Genomic DNA, 20,198 nt, shown 5'->3' with positions numbered 1-20,198 from the left:
ACGAATATATATCAAAACTGTCATGCCAGAGACACTTAATTACTTATGCTTGACCCAACTGTGATTAAAGATTCTTCTAACAGGGTTAATTACATGCAGAAGTCATTCCCTTATGCTTCCAACCTCATCACTTGTCCAGACACCAAGTCTAAATTTTCCAGTGATCAGATATAACCTGGATATTACAAAGTTAAAAGAAACACACAGTTTACAGTTGCCAGACTTCATCATCTTGCTTATCTGGAAAAAAATAAATTTAACCATGTAAATAATATTTATGCTACTAGACATGCACAGGAAGTACAAAAAGAGAGTGTACAGCTGGCTAGCAAGCAAATCGGTCTCCTTGGTTGCAGCTTGCCTTATAGAAATAGTTTACTATTACATGCAAATAATAATTAAAAAAATTTCCTTGTGATTTTATATAATGTATAAGAACACATACGCCTTCTTGTTCTTATGTTACTAACCATACCTCAGCTTATGAAAATACATGTTTTTTCCCACTAAAACACGATTCCTTTGTGCTCTAGCATTTTCTGCTTTACAGAAGAATTTCACTATTTCTAGTGGAGTATTTATAAGGCAAATTTACAGAGCCTGCAGTCAGCTGGATTTCTGCTTGTGTGTCAGCTGAATCTATTTTCTTCTTATAGAGTCCATACAGTTGATAGCTGCATTCAGATAACAAAGAAAGTAATAATGTGGGCAGACATATGAACAACTGAGGGAAGTTGCATCTATTAATGGGGATGGATTATCCCTTTCGAAATTTTTGAAGCATAATATATAGAAACAATGAGCCATTAGTTGAGAAACCAGTTCTGCTGCAGGAGAGCTTCACAAAAGCCAGTATCACCTCAGCAAAGGAGGTGAATCAGAAAGCTGAAGCTCTGACTCAGCAAATTAATGCATAAGCACATATTACTATAGACCATGGAACTCTTGAGGCCGATTTTCAGTTACAGTTACAAAATACTTCAAGAACTTCAAAGTGCTACCTTGTAGGATACGGAGAGCTAAAAGGCTAAAAGTAAAATATTAGTTAAATGCCAAAAAAAAAAAAAAAGAAAAAGCTTGAGCTAGTTGATATGACCCCTATGTTCACTAATAAACATCCTAAAAGTCATTTGAATGTCAATAAGAAAGAAAAAGAAGTGAGGTATCAAAATTCAGTAAGAATTTTGGTGTCCAAGCGGGTACTACAGAAAATAGAGATTGTCTATAAGAATTCAAACACTGCAAATAAGTGACCTGTGAAATCATACATGATTATGGAAGTTTGCCTATTATGCTGTAACAGGCAGTTTAAAAAGTTTTCTATTTATTTTTCTTCTAATGTAGGTTTAGACAATGACATTCGTAATGCGTGTGCCACAGTGTCAACAATATACTCAATGTCATGCTTTACATGAAAAGCTTGAATCTTTTGGTAATTATTACACTGCATGCACAAATGGGCATGTTTGATAGAAATGTTTCTAGGTGTTCAGCCCTGTTTTTCCTGTATATTGTGCCTAAACTCTTATTGGGTTGTTTCAAATTTTTTCTTTATAAGAGAAACATCAATACTACAAACACCGTGAGCTTCACGGTTACTGTGAAAACTGAGATCAACAAAAAGCACTGCAAAAGTTCTTTATCATTGCTCATTCTTCCAAAATAACAGCTTTACATAACACAAAGACTTAGAAGAGCTGACTGATTTTTGTCCTGTTGTACTGACAGCCTTTGGCATAGGCAATTATGACTCAATTTAAAAAGCCTGAGAGCACACATTCACACATAAACACTAGAGAAGGGCCAGCTCTTTTTTAATCAGCTACTAAGCATAACAGAATGGCATTGAGTTCATTCTGGTCATTCTTCACCTTCCAGATTATCTGAAAAAAGCAAAAGCTAGCAGTAAGGCAAATGAGAAGTTGAAAAAAATGAAAATGGAGCAAAGAAGCAGAAAAGGACTGAGCAGATGCAGCAGCTGTAACCTGCAGCTGAGAATGTTTAATACTGTAAATTTCATCCAGACAGAATACTTATTCTAGATGAAGTACCACTTGCTTTCACTAGAAACAGCCATTTATTTTCCATGCATCTTTCCAAATAAGGTGGAGGAGGGAAGTTGGCACATTTTATCCACTTAATTCAGACACAGAGAGACAGCATATTTCTCACCAGCTTCCCAACCTTTCTATGTTCCACAGAACCAAACAGTTAAAAACCCATCAAATTAATGATATGAGAAATACTAAGGTTAATAATACCAAGGTTGCTTGGCCATAGACCTAGCAATTTTATCATAAATAATTTGATGTAAGGCCAAACAAAACAGTATTGTAGCATTTCTTTCCCTATATATTTTCAGCCTGGAGAAGGCTGCGAGGAGACCTCACTGAAGCCTTCCATTATTTAAAAGGGGATTATGAAGAGAAGGGGAATCAACTTTCTACTTGGGTAGATAGTGATAGGACAAAAGGGAATGGTTTTAAGCTCAGGAAAAGAAGGTTTAGATTGGATGTCAGGGGGAAGTTTTTTTTTTTACAGAGAGAGGGGTGAGGTGCTGGAACAGGCTGCCCAGACAGGCTGAGGATGCTCCATCCTGGAGGTGTTCAGTACCAGGTTGGATGGGGCCCTGGGCAGCCTGATCTAGAACCAGATCTGGAAGTTGGTGGCTCTGCCTGTAGCAGGGAAGATGGAACTTGATGATCCTTGGAGGGCTTTCCAACCCAAGTCATTCTATGATTCTATATGAGCAAATTTTCATTTTTTATTCCTGCAATACAATAACTATCAAGGAGCAAGCTAACTGTAAACTGTAAACTATTAACTATCAAGTCTGTTAACTGGTGAATCATTCAGCTCTGGGAAATAGAGGTAGTATAAAAGGGACTTCATCTACTAATACCAATACACTAATCTACTTCTACAGACGTTTTTCTGTCTGCTGTTATTTATACTCCTACAAGAAAATGAAATGATGTCAGTACCTCAGCCTTTCTGTGGTAACAAGTGAAGTATCCGTAGACACTGAGACTCCTCTTCCACCATTTCCAGACATATTCTTCAGCACAGGGGTTCGGTTTGCAGAAGTGTATTGTATTGCTTTCTACGTGGAAAATATCAACTTGTGCTGAGAGATGAAACTTCCTTCCAAAAGAACATTTGCCAAGTTCTCCAACAGACTTTCCTACCAGGAAATTACCCTTTCACAAACAGTTAAAAGCAAAGCAAAACAAACAAATAATTTTTTTCTTCTATTGAATATCAAGATTGCAATTAAATTTTTTACTGCTATTATCTGACCATCATACTGAAATGGCCATTATCAAATTCAAGTCTGATGTCTTTCTCGCTTTATGAAGTGAGCGTGCTCAGGAAGAAGCACTGCTTCACAGATTTTGCTGACAAGATTTACCCACTCTACACCTGTAATTTGGACCCCAATCATCTAACACAGCAGACAGTGAATGCTGCTACTAAAGCTGTTCCAATTTTTGCTGCCGCTGAAACTGTCACCACAAAGTGTCACTAGCTGATTTGTAGATTGGGAAGACATTTTGTACTTTGTCTGACACAAGGGTACTTTCCGTAGCTTTTTCATCTTTAGAAGGTGAAAGCTGAAGAACAACACTGTTGAATTCACAATATTTAAAGAACTAAAAAGCAATTTAATTGACTATGCATACATTTGTGCTGCTGACATCAGTACACATTTGAGACAAGTTGCTTTGGAAATACAAAGAGAGCTGGCAACACTTGACATGTCAGTTCTCAATAGCTCAGACAGTGCCTATTGCACAGGAATTGTATTGTTTGTATAAAAATAAATGCAGATGGAACAGCTGGTCATAACTCTTCAGTATATTACTTTTGTTATGCCCTCACTTTTCTGCCTTTTGCCTCTGAAGTTACAGTCTTAAGACAAAACCCATGTTCAATCAAGGCTAAACAGATGAAAACAAATATGTGGGGGAAAGAGGATGGACTTTTACTTTGTTACTTCTTTCATACAGTAAAACTACATTTTTGTTGTCTTTTTTTTTTTTTTTTTTTTTTTTTTTTACTGTTATCAAGCTGTTACAATTGATATCTATACAACTCCACCTAGCCTCTGTTGTGTGACTTTTGTCTTAAATTGAGAAAAAATATAACTATTTATAGTTAAACAAGTAATGCTTTGCATTACTAATTATATAGGTTATAATAAGTATGTGCACATAATATACGTACATTTAGAAGTATAATAATGTCATAATGTGGTTATAATTAAAGTCACTTGCTAAAACTATCCATTTTCAAGTGATTTTCCATTAAACTGAAACTCCTTTGACAGAAGTTACTCTGGGTTCAGTGCACTTGTATTTTAATATAAAAAAAGGTAAACTGGCAACAGCATTTTATATCTAGTTAATATCTAGTGATCAGTTAAATTAGAAATTGACTTTCTCCAGCAGATAATGGGGTGATATAGAGACCTAAACCAACTATACAAAACTAAAATCTGGTGGGAACAAGAGGAAGAGAGGTACAGCTCATGAACTGGAGAAAATATATTACCATTCAGTTTCTACTTTTCTCTTTTCAAATGAAAATCCAAATAATATTTCTCAAAATAGTGATCAATTTTAGCATTTGAGAGTTCACATATTAGATTCCTCATTGGGTAACACTGCCAGCCTATTCACATGATACCAAGAAAATGATGACATTCTTCACTTTTAACTGTTAAGCCAGTTATACAAAATAATTACATAAGGTATATTGTGCCATTTTTTTTTTTATTATTATTTTCTAAGGATCCTGTCTTCAAAAGAGGAAAGCTGAAAGAGGAGCGAATGAGTATGGATTCAGACATTCCTGCTAGCAGCCTCAAAGCACTGTCAGAAATTCTTGCCCTGCATCTTTCCTTGTCTTTCTTTCAGCAACACAGTTTTGAGTGTGTTAGAATAGCACAGTGCTGGGAACATGGATCTGTCATCCCTCAACACCAAAGAGGTAAAAACAAATAAACAAACAAACCCATCCATTAAATTGTACTTCTAGAATATGCCAGTCATACCACAGAGAACAAGTTCTGAAAAATCATTCAAGGTGACTTAGCAACACTTCACTGTCTCCTTTTTTTCTTTTCTTTTTTTTTTTTTTTTAACAAGTCCATTCATTAGATGGAGATTTATTAACAATGAGTGAAATATCTACTCTTAGACATTAGTTCAAAGGGAAAATATGCCAAGGAAGATTTAGTTGGCCAGTTTCTCTGCAGGAACTTGCAGGAAGGGATAAAGCATACCCAACGGGAGACATCCTGCAGTTACTACATGTTTTCAATAGTGTTTCAGTCTGGATATGGAATTTCTTCAAGTGAATGCACCTCTGACATCCCTCAAGCTACTTCTTTGCAAGCCTATAAGTGCAATGATGGTAACATAATGAGCTCCCTGCAGACTTCTTCCTAACACATGCAGAAGGATGCAAAATATAAAGTAATATTTCTAATTAGGCAAAGAAAAAAAAAAGCCCTATAATTCTAGTCCCCAAGCAGCTGCTCTACCCCTTTCCACTGAGGTCATCAGGATGACCTTGTCCCTTCAGTGCTTAGCCCTACAGCAGAAAAGCTGCAGTGCACAAGTACTTACGTGGCTTTCTGAAACTCAACTCTCAGAACTGCTGGAAAACTAATGTCTTTTTACAGGAACTTTCTCCACTATTTATGGATATAAGCTTTCCAACAAATGGCCAGCTCTTTTATTGACAATTATATTGATGACTTAAGTGCAGAAACAAAAAACAAAGACAAATTAGTGTGGCACATATTGCTGTTTACTGTAGCACATTGATTAGAGAACGGTCAATCTACAAAATCAAGTTACTACGACAATACCTAACGATCATCTCCTTCCCAAAATTCTTAGAATTTTATAATTTAACCTATCTTGTACTCCCAGGATTACCTTTACTAAATTAGACTTATTTCAAGCCATCATAAGTCTCATGTTGAAATGTGAATGAAGAAATGCTTTTTAAAAATCAAAGTGATCATTCAAAATTGAATAATCCTAAATGAAGAGAGACTAAGAGGAAACGAGAAGCTAAGATAAATGCAATATAATTCTTAGAGAACATGGCAAGTTTCCTTCAGGGAAGCTGTTTTTCAGGGAAAACAGTTTATCTGGCAACGTTGATACAAGTAAGCCCAAACTTTAAAAAAAAATTGTGGACTATGCAGCAAAGTCCTGACACAACAACCTAAACTGTTCCGCTGGGATAAATATCAAAATGAAACTGAGAGAACTTTTAATTTCATACATGAAGCCGTCATGATTCAGACAAAGAGTTGCTGGGTGTAGGTAGTAACCGTGATCTTCTACAAGGGACAAGATGTAATAAGTAGTGAAGATCTTCCATGAAAAAATACGTGCCTTATGTATAGAACTGCTGTCTCTGCCACCTTCCAAAAGCATGCAGAAATCTGCTATGATAGTTCAGCTTAAGAACATGTAGAAATTTTGCTGGATAATGTTTTACATAGAAATTTATATAAGAGAAAGAATGAAGAGACTACAAAAGAGATGCAGACTAGATGAACATTTTGTAGGTGGGCCCAAGATATTGTTAAAGAAATTAGCACCTACTTGCAAAAGTCTCTATTATTTGCAGTCACATCCTTTCCTTTCTCTGCCTAAAACATCTTTATATGTGTGCTACAGCCTGCATGACTCAACATTAAGTGTATTTTCTCCTCGCTTCCCAACTTTTAATAACTTTCAAAGTGTGTGCACACATCGCAGAAACCCTCACAGTACAGTTTCATTGTTATTCTGACTGCATGTATTCAGAGTAACGTTTCTCCTCTGAGACCAGCATCTCCAGTGGCATTTGTATACAATGGGTCCAATGCTGATAATGAATGCACATGCATTAATCTCTCCTTGCAACTTGTTACCATTCAGAATGAAATTTCTCACTGCTTTCTTTTGAGAATTGCTTGACATGCCTTAGACATTTAACACTTGTACAGAACCTGATAAAGTTTTTAACTATTAAGATATAATGCTTTGAAAGATGACCCTTAAACCAATACTTTAAACATGATTTTTTCCTGCTATTTTTCCTGCTATTGCTGAAGGGACATTCATCAAATGCTTATTAAGATGGTTGTAGAACAAAAAAGAAAATGATGAGTCCTTCTTGCAGAAGGATTGATTTTTTTTTCTCTCCTTAACAGAGTAACATTCATCATTTTCCTCCACCCGTGCTACAATCCTATATTTTCTTCAAGTGATGTTTTTGAAGGTGGACATTTAGCTTCCTCATTTTGTCTTCCAACTCAACCAAAATAAGATAACAATCTTACAGGAATCCTCTAATGTTTGCAACTATTATTTTCCTTGTCTTTTTTTTTACTTCTACTTTTTTCAACACACAATAATTTAAAACAGCTGCATTCTGTAAGTGATGCATCAACAGAGTTTAAAGCTTTTATATTAACATTTATAATACTTAGCTGGATTGAACAAGAAAAATAAGAGAATATCCCTCTAAGATGTTTAAAAGGACTTTAGATCAGCAGGAAAACATGTTTCTTTGGCTCAATGTGTATGAGTAAATTTTCAAGAGCATCCTAAAAAAAAAAAAATCATACCACTGGTTTAGACAGTAAACTTGTTCCAGTTCATAGCTTTATAATAAAATTTCATGTTTTATGCTTAGGCTTAATATACAAAGCTCTGAATTTTGATGTGGAATATAATTCTTTTTTGTATGTCCAATACTCTCTCCTAAGTTTATGAATCAGCTTCAGAGCTCTGCTTTCCTCTCTTCTGGGAGACAGGATTTAAGCAGTGAAAGGCTTTCAAAATAGCTTTGCTACATTAACATAGATATAAGCTTCCAAACAGTTCATAAACAACCTCTCTCTGTATTTTAAACCAACTCCATAACTTTCTTCTACTTGGCTGTTACTTGAGGACCCATCTTTCTGACTTTATTTTCGTTTGCACTGAAGTCAATTTTTTTCTCTCCTCCAATTCTGGTAGATGTTCATCGATATACCAGAAGAGAATGTACTGGCCAGTACTCATAGTACTCATAGATTTATTCAGTTTTAAACATCCAATAACTGGATACATCAGAGAAGACAAAGGACCAGAAAAAAAGTTGAACATGCTCTTTATTTAAAAATGCAGAGATGCTCAGAATCAGTTTAGGATCTTATCTATTCACTGACAAATTTGAAGAGGGTCTGTTTCTGGGTGGCTCAAACAGCTGACTGATAAGTAATTTAGATCTTTCTCCTTACTTGAATGACTCTCAATGCTACTTAAATTGCAAGGCAGCAGACATTTATATTTTGTTTCTGCAGTTAATTTATATACTTTTTCTCTAGATTTAGAGTGTTTAGAAACTCTAGAAAAAAAAACTCAACAGCAAGGCTGTCACACAGCCTTCTCAGCAAGAACAGCCTGCAGTCTCACATTAGATGAATGTAGAGATGCAGAACAAGACTAATCGAACCCATTTTCTAAAACTAAGGAAATAATAACTGTAATATAGAACAATCTCAGTATTACAGGTAATATAAAACAATCTCCATTAGATTAAGGAATCATTGGCAAAAGAAATACATGAAATAATGTTCTCTCACATTTTCCCCACCTTACACTGTCAAACTACGTGTGGCTCAAAAGTTCTTTGAGTGTGATAGAGTTTGGTACGCATAAAGAAAGTTCCAGAGAGAAGCCAGAAAATGTTAACATAAAGTATGTAAAGTTTAAAATTAAACAAAATTATAGCCATGGGAAAAAGCTGTCATTTGAATGACAGGCTTTTTTCCCATGAATTATTCACAGGTTTTGGTTTCTTATTAAAAGATGCAGGAGCTGACTCGAGTTTATATCTGCAACCCAGATAGATTATATTCACCGCTACCTGGAAAAAATCCTGTATAGGTGAAACCACAATTTATTAATAAACATAAAGGGAAGCAGTGATGTGCAGAGCAGTTCTGCCACAGAGGATACTGGGTAAATGATGCAGGAAATTAAAGAAGTAAAGTAAGGAATAGAACCTGCAATGAATCTTGACAGATCTCTTTTGGGAGACCATGCTTCCCATCTAGTCTACATTTCAAGTGTTGCACTTACTCCCTTGATATCTTACTGTCCTGTCACAGCTGGGACATGTCCTTATATTTTGGTCAGTTACTACAAATGGTGGGCAACCAAAACAATCCAGAGCAAAAGATCGAGGCCAAAAACGGTCCCTTCTAGCAGTACTAGTGATTGTTTTCAGTTGGGAACCATAAAGAAAGTGATGTCTGCTTTTTTTTTTTTTTTTTTTTTAATACTGAAACTTTTCTTGGAGGAAACCTCAGCTGTGAACTTAAACTTATGAGTAAAGGCAACTCGTATTGATTTTTATCCCACAAACCTTAACAAGTTTATGCAGTTTCTGAAAGGGGGTGTTGACAGGATCCTTGAACGAATTACAATGCCAGAGAACAAAAGAGGAACTATGATCTTTTATTGAAGAACTGATTGTCCTAATTCAAAGACACTTCCAGCTTTAAGAAACCTTTCTACAGGAAATGCAATTTTCACATGTCAAGATATATTTCTTTCTTTTTTTTTTTTTTTGGCAAGTCTTGTTCAGTCTGTTGTAGCTGACTGTAGAGTAGAACACAGAAGCCGATGTTCAATACATGGACTCTTTAATCAATACATCATGAAATGGTAAGGATCTGTAATCAAGGCAGCGCATGAACCAAATAGTCTCTTAGTGCTAGTCAATAAATATATGTCTGGAGTGCTTGAAATTCTGCTCCTTACTTCACTGGGTTCCATTTATGATAGAATAGATAATCTGTCCAGTCTGATACGCAAATCAGACCACCCTAAGAAGCCAGTTATTCATATAAAGTGTTCTTTAAAAATTTTGAGATGTTTGTTCTTTTATGATGAAGTAACATCAACGTTCTCCAATGGCCTTTATATTAATGGCTATAATGTTTTATGCACAGAAGCACAGCATCATATTCAAATTCTGCATGAACAGTTAACACAAAATACACTCCTGCAAGAGTTGACACTTGTTTGCGTACAACAGAAAGCTGGACCAAAACAACACCACCACAACAAAAAACCCACATTTTTCACATCATGAATGGAAAGTCTCCTCTTTTCTGTTAATACCACTATCATTATGTTTCCTAATGTCTACTACTTTGTATTACACTCACAACAAAGTGTTTTAGAGATCAATTAAATGCCCCAGCTCTGCTTCGATTATTAATCAGTCTGAACAAAAGGTTATTGCTTTGCACACCACAAAGAAAGACAGATTATTCTTTTACTGTTTAGGCTAGCTACACTCCTGCCAGTCCCATTGCCACTGTTCCTAAGCATTCTTACTCAGCAAATTTTCACTTGTACCAATCTTAAAGAATAAACAGAAATCTTGGAGCTTTATACATATCAATCAGCTTTCTAATCTAATCCCTCAACCTTTCTCTTATGAGATAATAATCATATAATGCATTAATGCACTAATTCACAATGACTTCTGTCCTCATTGAAGAAGGTTGATAATATTTATATCTTTTTAAGACTTTTTCCTCTGCCCCTTGTTCAGGCACAATACATATAATCTCTACTTCCATCACTTCCACAGAAGTGGTTACAATTAACAGGTAAGTACTCAAGTTGCATCTTCTCACACAAAAAGGGGGGGAGGGGGAAGAGAGGGGCAAGGCTTGGCACTGTACTGCACACATGGGAGAAGTGCTGCAGGAGTAGACTGTAATTAAAAAAACAGGATAGAGCAGTACAAATCAATAAGGATAATCAGAAAAACTAATTCAAAATGAGAACTGGAAGGTGATGAGAAATAAATACATGAAATTAACACATGAAGTGCGAAAAAAATGTTCATATTCAACAAGATATAAATATGAATGCCTCATGAGGCAAGTCTTCCACTTCCCTGAGTAGTGCCAGAATTGGCATAAGGTTATACCTCACAAGCAGACCAACAAAATGAAGAGCTTTAGAAAACAGTTTCTGAGGAAAATGTAAAACAAAGAAACAAAAACAAGAAAAAAACCCACTGTTTGTCTACTATGGGCATCCAGAAATTGAAAATGCATACTAGAAAACAGTAAGAAAATCTACTGCAAATATAAAAGGAAGACATGAATTCTGCATCTACTGAATAGGACAAGAATGGTGACTTTTCAAAGCTGCCAGTTAAATTAATCAGAAGACAAGAAAGGAGTGAAGATCTGGAACATGCTACTTACTGCAATTTTGAAAATATTTCACCCAAAGCTATCAAGAAGAGATAAAGATTCATGGAGCAGTTCAAAGGATTAGATGACCTCCCAAGTTTCCCTCAGCCCAGTTGTTTTCTGATTATGTATGTACTCGGAAGCAAAATATTTACAAGAATTGCTGCCAATGGAATTCTCAGATTTATCAGAATGAAAACAGTTAATTTTATATGAAACATTTGCAATAAATATTTGCTAAGATACTGATGCAAAATTTGGAAAACAGTGCAAATACAATTCTTCATTGTTGTGACTCGGGAATGGTTGCTATGTTAGCATCAACACAGAGACACTGTATTCTCCAAAACTGGAACATCTGCTTTCCCAAGCCAGTTCCCACTGACCACTATAAACTCATGATTATTTATAATTTTTTGGAGACTTTAACAAACACACTGTTTTTAATCTTTCTTATTTACTAACACTTTCATTTGCTTACAGAGACCTATGATCTTCATTGCTCTGCAAAGATTCATCCTTTGAGACCTAGCTGAAGCCCATGTGGCCCTATTTCCACTTCCTGAATTGCGGTCCAAGTCAAAATTAACTTAAGAGATAATGATATTTATTAAGCAACACACTATTAAAAAAATGAATATAATTATTGGTAACCAACAAGCTAATATATACATGGCTATTACTAATTTACAATTCTGTTACTTTTCACACTATTATGTTCAATTACAATACAATGCTCCTTAATGTTAAAAGCAACAACAACTATTATGGCATTGAATTACATCACTCCTAAGGTACAAGTCTATTTGTAGTCCTGGGCACATAACAAATGCCAAGTGGCCAGCCACACACTCCCAGTGGAGGAGAACACATTGCACCAGTCAGTAGCACACCTAAGAACGCTGGGATATTCACAGACACACAGAGTACAAGAAGAGCAGGGAAGGTAGAACATACAGTTTTGCAGTGCCAGCAGACTAGAATTGGTTAGAGAAAATTTTTAATTTGCTACCTGCTCATTTAATTGTGTGTCTGTGTTCTTGCCATGCTACTTAATGAGAAAGCTGCAATTTTTTTTTTGGAGGGGAGAGAGAGGATTCCTCTCTGTAGTGACTGCATATCTTTCTCCTCATTAGTGTTGCAAGTCCTGAGCTTCCCAGCTCAGCCCTAAAGCAAAGAGACTTCCAAAACAGTCATGCTTAACAGTCCTGCAAAACCACCCAGTTTGCATAAATGCCTGGGATTGCCCCAACCCAAGAGCAGTACCCAGCAGTTCACCTTACTGAACCTCATCAGGTTTTCAGGGGGGGGTCACTTCTCCAGCCTATCCAGGTTCCTCTGGATGGCTTCCCTTCCCTGCAATGTATTGATTGCACCACTCAGCTTGGACTCATCTGCAAACTTGCTGAGGGTGCACTCGATGTCATCATCTATGTCATTGATGAAGACGTTGAAGAACACTGGTCTCAAGACCGACCACTGAGGGACACTGCTTGTGACCAGCCTCCACCCTAACACAGAACCGTGTTGTACAGACGAAGTACATGAAATAGTAGAACACAAAGTATTACAAAAAAAAAGTACAATAAGAGCTTTTACATTTAAAGATAAAAAACACTTTAACTGAATTCATAGAACTCATTTTAATTTGTTTTACTATATACATTCATTTAAGAGGTTTATCAATTGTCTTCTAACATCTTAATGGTAATGGACATTAAGTTTTTAACACAACTGGTGATGTGCAGTTAAAAGTATATGCCCACAGGATAAATCAGAACCAAACCCTTTGGTAGGCCAAGATGAAGCCTCTGTACTTTCTACACTATGCTATACACACCTCTGTTGAAAGCACTGAAATTAAGCACCTAGGGCATAGACTGCTGCTGTGTAACAGAAGAGCAAAGGGCTCCTTTTCTCAATCACAGCATCAGGTTGGTGCTGCTGCTGCTGTTAATAGGGATAGGTCAGGGTACCATAGCTCAATTCTGCTGGAAGCAATGAGACTCTTCCACAAGCAACAATCAGCACTCATTCTGTTCATAGCACAAGTTTAATTCTGTAGCTTTTATGTTGTTCTATTTTCCCCTCTCTATTTTTCCCCTGCAGTTCTCTATTCTACTTGACCATTTCCCCACACCCTTTCCACTTTCATAGAAGCAGGCCAGCACCCGACCCTCTTCCCAGAACAGCTGAATTTTGCCTTGTGGCTGTCACAGCAACCAGACTAAAATAAAACAGCTTGGAGGGAGCTAACATCTTCTAACAAGACAGAAGCTGAAACATGCCAAGAACATCTTAGATTCACAATTATGTATAAAGTTGGCCAAAAAACTAAGACTGTTTCAAACTATTTGCAATGCAAAAAGTACTCCCACCCAGTGCATTATTTTTATTTCAGAATTCTGCTAAAGCACTCCCTGACCAATTTGTCTTGTCTCCCTTCTGTTTCAGATCTACTAAGAAGTGAGACCAAGGTCTCCCTGTAGACAATATCTGTTTCCACAGAGGAGAAACTGATCTATCTCATTTTTCTATTTGTCCAACATGTCTAGTTTCAAGTTCATTTCTGAAATTTAAAATGCACCTTCAAAATTTCACTGTCATCATCCGTTACATATTGACTTGTTCTGAATGCCTGCACTATGCACCATGAAAAGAGGAAAGACTTGGGAAACAGTAAGAATGCTCAGAACTATGTGATGTAGAGAGGAAGCATGATACAGGGCAGTGCTGAGAAAAAGACAACTACAAAAGGAGCTCAAAAGGAGACTGTACCTTCCCCTTCTTGGGAACACAGAAGATGCAACCAGACCTGGCTGTGTGGTTTTCTCCTGTTCAAAATGAATAATAAGTCGAGTGAAGCTATGATTGGGAGAAAGAACCTGCCCCTAAAGGATGCAGAAGAGGCAGAGGGAACACAGATGTATGTCTTCCAGTTGTGCTTTATCTTACATACCTTTAAAGACTTAGGCATTTCAATGGATATTCAATGCATGTCCCGGATTTTCCTGATTTAAAAGCCTTTTTATCTTTGAAGAACTTACTGTAAGGAAATAACTGGAATAGGTTCATCTCAAAGTTCCAACTAGATCTGCCAGTGTAGAAACTACCCAGTCTAAATGTTGACAATAAGCAGCACTTTCATGCTTCTAATCCATATTTACAAATATAGATTGGTTTTATTTCAGGATTATATCTAACTATGAAGAACTTGATAAAATATATTTTGAATACTGTCCCACTGGATTTATTGCTATGACTGCTATAAAGCCATCATGTGTCACTGAACAAACATTTTATCAATGTCTTCTATTACATTTAGGTTTGGTCTCTGCCCTCAAAGACAGAAAGGTTGGGCTTGCACATTTTACCTCTTTCATCTGAGTACTTTTTAATACCTACATTTGAAAGAATGCTTACTCGTAAATCAGTTGACTAAGCCACATAAAATACTATTTTTTACATATTGTTGAAAGCAATTAAACAGTGAAATGAGAACTTTGAACACATATGTTAAGAAAGAGGGCCATAAAGAGCATGTTTTCTACATGGACATTTTCTACATTAATAAACTTAATTTCTCCTGCAACGTATTTATAACAACAAAGCTCTAAATGCTTGAAATATTAGTATGAAATACAGTATCTAAAGTAGTACATATTTTTTAGTAATCTCATACTTGAAAGAATCCCTGCCAAGTTCATGAATCACTGCTGTTTTCTTACTTTAGAAGTCAGCTGGGAAGCCAACATCCATGTGATGCACCTCTTTTCTCATAAATGGTGGAATCCGTACAAGGTTATATAGGTAGATTTAACTAGATGCACACCATGAACTCCTGTTTCAAAGAGCTTTAGATATAACTCTGCTTTGTGGACAAGTTTCGATTTGATTACTGTGGTGAGTTGATGCACCTGGCATAATCAGTTCTTTGCCTGGTGATAGTGATAGCACTGAACCACTGTTTATAACATCTAGGTAAAACTAATTTAATGATTACTGAACAAATATAGTTTTAAAAGACTGCCCTCTAGTCCCCACAAATTCTAACCTGACTATCAAGTTAACTTAGAAACAATGGACTGCTCTGTTCCAGAATTTTCATTGGTGAACTCATCTACCCATTTAAAAGCATTTTAATAGCATGTATTAAATGATATAACGTATATCAATAGAATACCTTAATAACACATATAAATTGGAATGGCTTATCTTCTCACAGTGTTGGTCCAATTGTTTCTTGGGTCTGCTTTTTCTAGAAGTTTGGAACTCTATCTCCTCCTATTTTCATTCAGTAAGAACATTATTTGCCTGTGGCTCTGCTATTGGCAAGCCTATGAATATGTCTGAAAAGCACTTTGTAGCTTTTCTGCTTTTGTAGCACTTTCCACTACAAATCAACTAGAATCCACATTGATTAAGACCTAATACATACACATTGATTAAGACATAATACAACATTCAAGTCAATAAACCTACTGAAAGGCAAGGTAACATTAATTCAAATTCTGTTTCATATTGTTCTTATTATCACAGATTCTGGCTGGTCCAGCGTTGACCTGGCAGACAACTGCATTTGCCTGTAAAGTAAGGAGAAATTTGATTTATCTTCTGTTCATTATCTGAAATCGCTCACAGAACCTATTGGTAACAAAGTTGCAAAGTAAAGATCTGAAAGACTAGAGGAGGCACACCCAGGAGGGGAGTAAACTGTTCAGAAGGGCTGATAACAGCAGGACTAGGGGAAATGGTTTTAAGTTGAAGGAGGGAAGATTTAGGTTGGATGTTAGGGGGAAGTTCTTTACTAGGAGAGTGGTTAGGCCCTGGAACGGGCTGCCCAGGGAGGTTGTGGATGCCCCGTCCTTGGACGTGTTTAAGGCCAGGTTGGACGGGGTCCTGGGCAACCTGATCTGAATGTGTATGTTTGGTGGCCCTGCTAGGCAGGGGGATTGGAACTACATGATCCTTGGGGTCCCTTCCAACCCGGGTGATTCTGTGATTCTGTGATTCTGTGATTCTGTGAGGCAAACAAAAAAATTACAATAGTAAAAATATACATTGTTCATGTCTAAACTGTGCTCATTAGATAATCGTTTTCATTTGTATGAGGAGCACATTTTTGAGGCAAATCCCCTGATTAGACTAGAGTTTGTTGGCAACACACTGTCCTCAGCATCATGTTCTAGTCTGCATATTTATTCTTACTGCTTGCTAACTGAAACAGTCATTTGTTTCCAGAAAGCTGAGCACTTATTTCTTGTAGAGTACCCTGGAAAAATATATATATGTGATTGCCTATTCCACAGTTCCAAATGCCTAACTACTTTTTCTCCATCTCCGTAATTTTATTTATTTATTCATTAATATGTACAAGCTCTACTCCAGGAGAGTCTGAGAGAGAGTTAAACTAATTATAAAAAATACACCCAGTCTGTAGAAGTCTTCAATTCAAACCATTACATCAACAATAACATTGTATATTACAGCCCCCACATTCCAGATGACACCTACTTTTATGGAATAGGCCTCTTCTTCTACTGTACAACAAAAAGCCTCTTTAGAAGAATATTGAGATATCAACTGAAAATCACAATAAAAACATCTGTTCTAATTCTCTGTGCAACATCTTTTGACTCATCAAAACATATAGGAAAGCATTCACTTACAAATCCATTTAATTCTTTAGTTATCCAAAAGAAGACCCTCATAAAATTTGCCCTAATCTTTTATTTTGCTTCTGTTTCTTAGAAGACTTTAAAGGTTCAAGGGAAGACTCGGTAATCAGGTAACAAAATGTTTTTCATTTTATCCACTACATTTCTTCACAGTTCTGTTTTTCCCTCTTAAATCAGCCCTCCCCCCATTTGCAACCTGTTGTGCGTTCATACAAAGTCTTTGTTAAAGGTCAGGATGAAATTCAAAGGCACTGTTATTAAACAAAGTGAAGTATTGCCTAATTTCCATCTAAATTCTTTCATTATTTACTACCACCTTATAATCAAAGGGGCAGAATTATTCATGATAATGAAGTACATTATGGAAGTCATCTTTCAAGTGGTTAAACTAATTTAAACTTGATTCATTGTCTTGCAACAGTTTGCACACACTCTTAGAAAAGATTAATTGTGATTTACCCATTTACTATTTCTAAGGAAGTCTGAACTGTATCTTTCTGTCACTGCCCAGGAATGCTGGATTTGCTGTGTTCCTACGATTAAAACAGATCATTCCATGTTCTAGGGTCCAAATGTGCTCTGCTGCAGGGTACATTTAAATACTGAGTTTTAAAAGACCTCCTATAACCTGGAAGATGGATAAAGGCTAAAAAACAGCAAAAATCCTTTCCTACAGAAGCTCATTTCAGACAAAATGCTCTTCTCACGTATGTAAACCTTCCGATGTAAGAAACTGATAGCAACTGTAAATGTATTGAAGCATAATTTTCCTATGTGTTTTGTGATTTTAAAAAAGCATTCCTGTTTACATGCAAATTTTACCTGACAACATATGCCTTTTTTGTGTTGTTTTTTTCTCTGAAAAAGCATAAGCAAATTAAATTGAATTTGCTGGTCTTGAGTCTTCATTCTGTATACACAGGCACGTATTTAGAGTCAAGTTTGATCAGTACATCAAGACATGGTCAGATTTATTTTGGTGTGACAGAGCAATCTCCACTAATTTTGGAAGCTGGCATTAAGCCACAGGGAAGATCTACTGCTGTAGTAAACACTGCAACCTGAAGAAAATACTTTCATACTTAAATCCAACTATTCCTAGGTAACTAGTAAATAAAGGCTGTTAAATCCTAGCTGGAGATACACAAACATGCTACTTTTCTCTGTTTTCTCCCTCTCATCTCCACTAAAGATACGTGCAATTGTTCTAGGTCTTCAATTAAAATTCCACAAAGGAAAATGGCTGAGAGAAAGCTATTCACAGCAGCAATTAAAGTCTCAACATTAATGAGGGCTCAGTCTTAGAAGAAGCATGAAAAAATGCATCCTGAGACACAACCAGTGAGAACAAAGAACAAAATCCTGCATCAGAGCAAAGGGAAGGCATCTGAAGGAACGTTTTCACCAACATACATGACCTCGACATTGATGGTGCCTCATTTTCCTGTATCCTATGCTAAAATAATCCTTAAGTGAGACCTATGAGACCTGCTTAATAAACTACTCACCACAATAGAGTGTTGAAAGCTTAAAAAATTGTCTTATTTCCTTGAAAATAGCTGTTAAAGTTTTTAGGTAGAAAAAATATACTCCAGGTCTTTCATTCATATGTACAGGAAAAGCCACTACAGGAATCACCAGGCAAGAACATACACTTATTTACTTGAAATAGATTTTTGTTATCTTGGCTCCTCCTTCAACCTTCCAAATCAACCCAAAAAGATGATTCTCTTGAAAAGTCACTGAAAAAAAAAAAACATAATTCTTAATGCAGCAAAGTAATTTCATTGCAGAGAATTCCTCCAGAATCTCCCCTTCGGCTTAAAGTAAGCTACGAAAATAACACTCTGCTTGGGATAGAAAATAGGCTTTTGTAAGGTCCTTACAAAAGATACAAGAAAAATAAGTGATACCAATAATGTTTTGTATTTCCAAAATTTCTCATACTGACTCAAAAGTATGTTGCTCTCAGGACTCGACAGCAATACTGGTAGAAAGAGCAGTAAAATACTGCAAAAATTACTCTGGAGTTGAAGACTATTGGCCGATAAAACTTGCCTGGATCAAAAAGCCTGTGTCTTAAAATAAATCAAAGACCTATCTGTGCATTTGTGAGCTTTATTTTGAGGTCCTATTCAGCAGGTGCAGATCTGTTTCATCACTACCAAACCTCTTCTGAATCAACCATCTACTGCAAGTCTTAATATTGCTTTCTCTCCTTACAACCTGCACCACACTGCTCACATCTCACACATCTAGGAACACAGAAAATAGTGTGCATGCTTAGGGTGTGTGTGGGGGGTGTTCAAAGGTCTTTCACAGCATATTTTTTCCCTTCAACAAAATAGAGTGCCTATCATAACAGAGGGGAAAAATAAACACTAACAAAACCAATAATCCTTCCGTACTGGATTTTTGGAATATTTTTCACTCTGTTGAGAGATTACGTAATTTGTGCCTCACAGTTTTAAAGTCAAGTGTTTGGGGATGTTTAGGTTACCTTTCCACCAAAACTGTCAGCTCTGGAAAAGATTTAAAAGCTCCAGGCAAACAGATCCTATGCAGTAAGACAGAACTGGCAGCATTTTACTGACTGTGTGCCAAAATGACAACATCAGCCTGTGAGTCAGCCACAGGTCTCTGCGTTCCCGGGCATGCTAAGAGGGAGGAAAAAAAACACAGAACAGCAATCGCTTTTAGTGCTACTACATGGTGATCAGTAAAGATCTTACTTATACTGCCTTCATGCTCAAAGTTACATCAGGAGTATCTCAAGTCTTACATTAGTTTCCCAGTGTTTTCTTACTTCACCTTCTGTTGTGCGAGATAGAGCCAAAGAAAGTTGCTCCATGGTTTATAAATTCAGCACAGCCAGCACAGGCTAATACAATAAAGTCAGTGCCACAGTGTAACTTGTCACTTTCAGAGCATGAGATGAAATGATGCCATCTGTGAGAGAAAATAAAATGGGGAAGTGAGTCACTGCACACTCTGGTAAAATGCTGGAGCTGGAGAGAAAATGATGGAGGAAGGGCAATCAGAAAGCTCAGCTCTAGTGATTACCTCTTAACTCATATAAAGATAGCTTGTTTTAGTCTATACAAGTGTCACATCACAAACCTGTTACACACATCTGCACTTTTATGGTTGTTTAGCTGATGTAATAAAACACACCTGCATTGTTATGACTGTATTTAACTGAAAGCTCTGTAATAGTAGGGCCAATGATACATATTTAA

At 36.4% G+C, this 20,198-nt stretch overlaps 1 long non-coding RNA gene across 1 annotated transcript; it reads right to left on the bottom strand.

Annotated features, from left to right (window-relative positions):
• Positions 1 to 15,794: 15,794 nt before the first annotated feature.
• LOC122182830 lies at positions 15,795 to 19,761 on the bottom strand. Its single transcript, XR_006180020.1, has 3 exons — positions 19,742 to 19,761; positions 18,623 to 18,701; positions 15,795 to 15,864 (listed from the first exon to the last, which is right to left on the bottom strand). It is a non-coding gene; the product is annotated as an uncharacterized LOC122182830 (long non-coding RNA).
• Positions 19,762 to 20,198: the final 437 nt, after the last annotated feature.

Source organism: Lagopus leucura, unplaced genomic scaffold, assembly GCF_019238085.1.
Source record: "Lagopus leucura isolate 7727_CA_CO unplaced genomic scaffold, USGS_WTPT01 Super-Scaffold_100016, whole genome shotgun sequence".
NCBI classification, from domain to species: Eukaryota; Metazoa; Chordata; class Aves; order Galliformes; family Phasianidae; genus Lagopus; species Lagopus leucura.
Note: the sequence above shows the minus strand (reverse complement) of the source record. Positions and strands in the feature narration are given on the sequence as shown.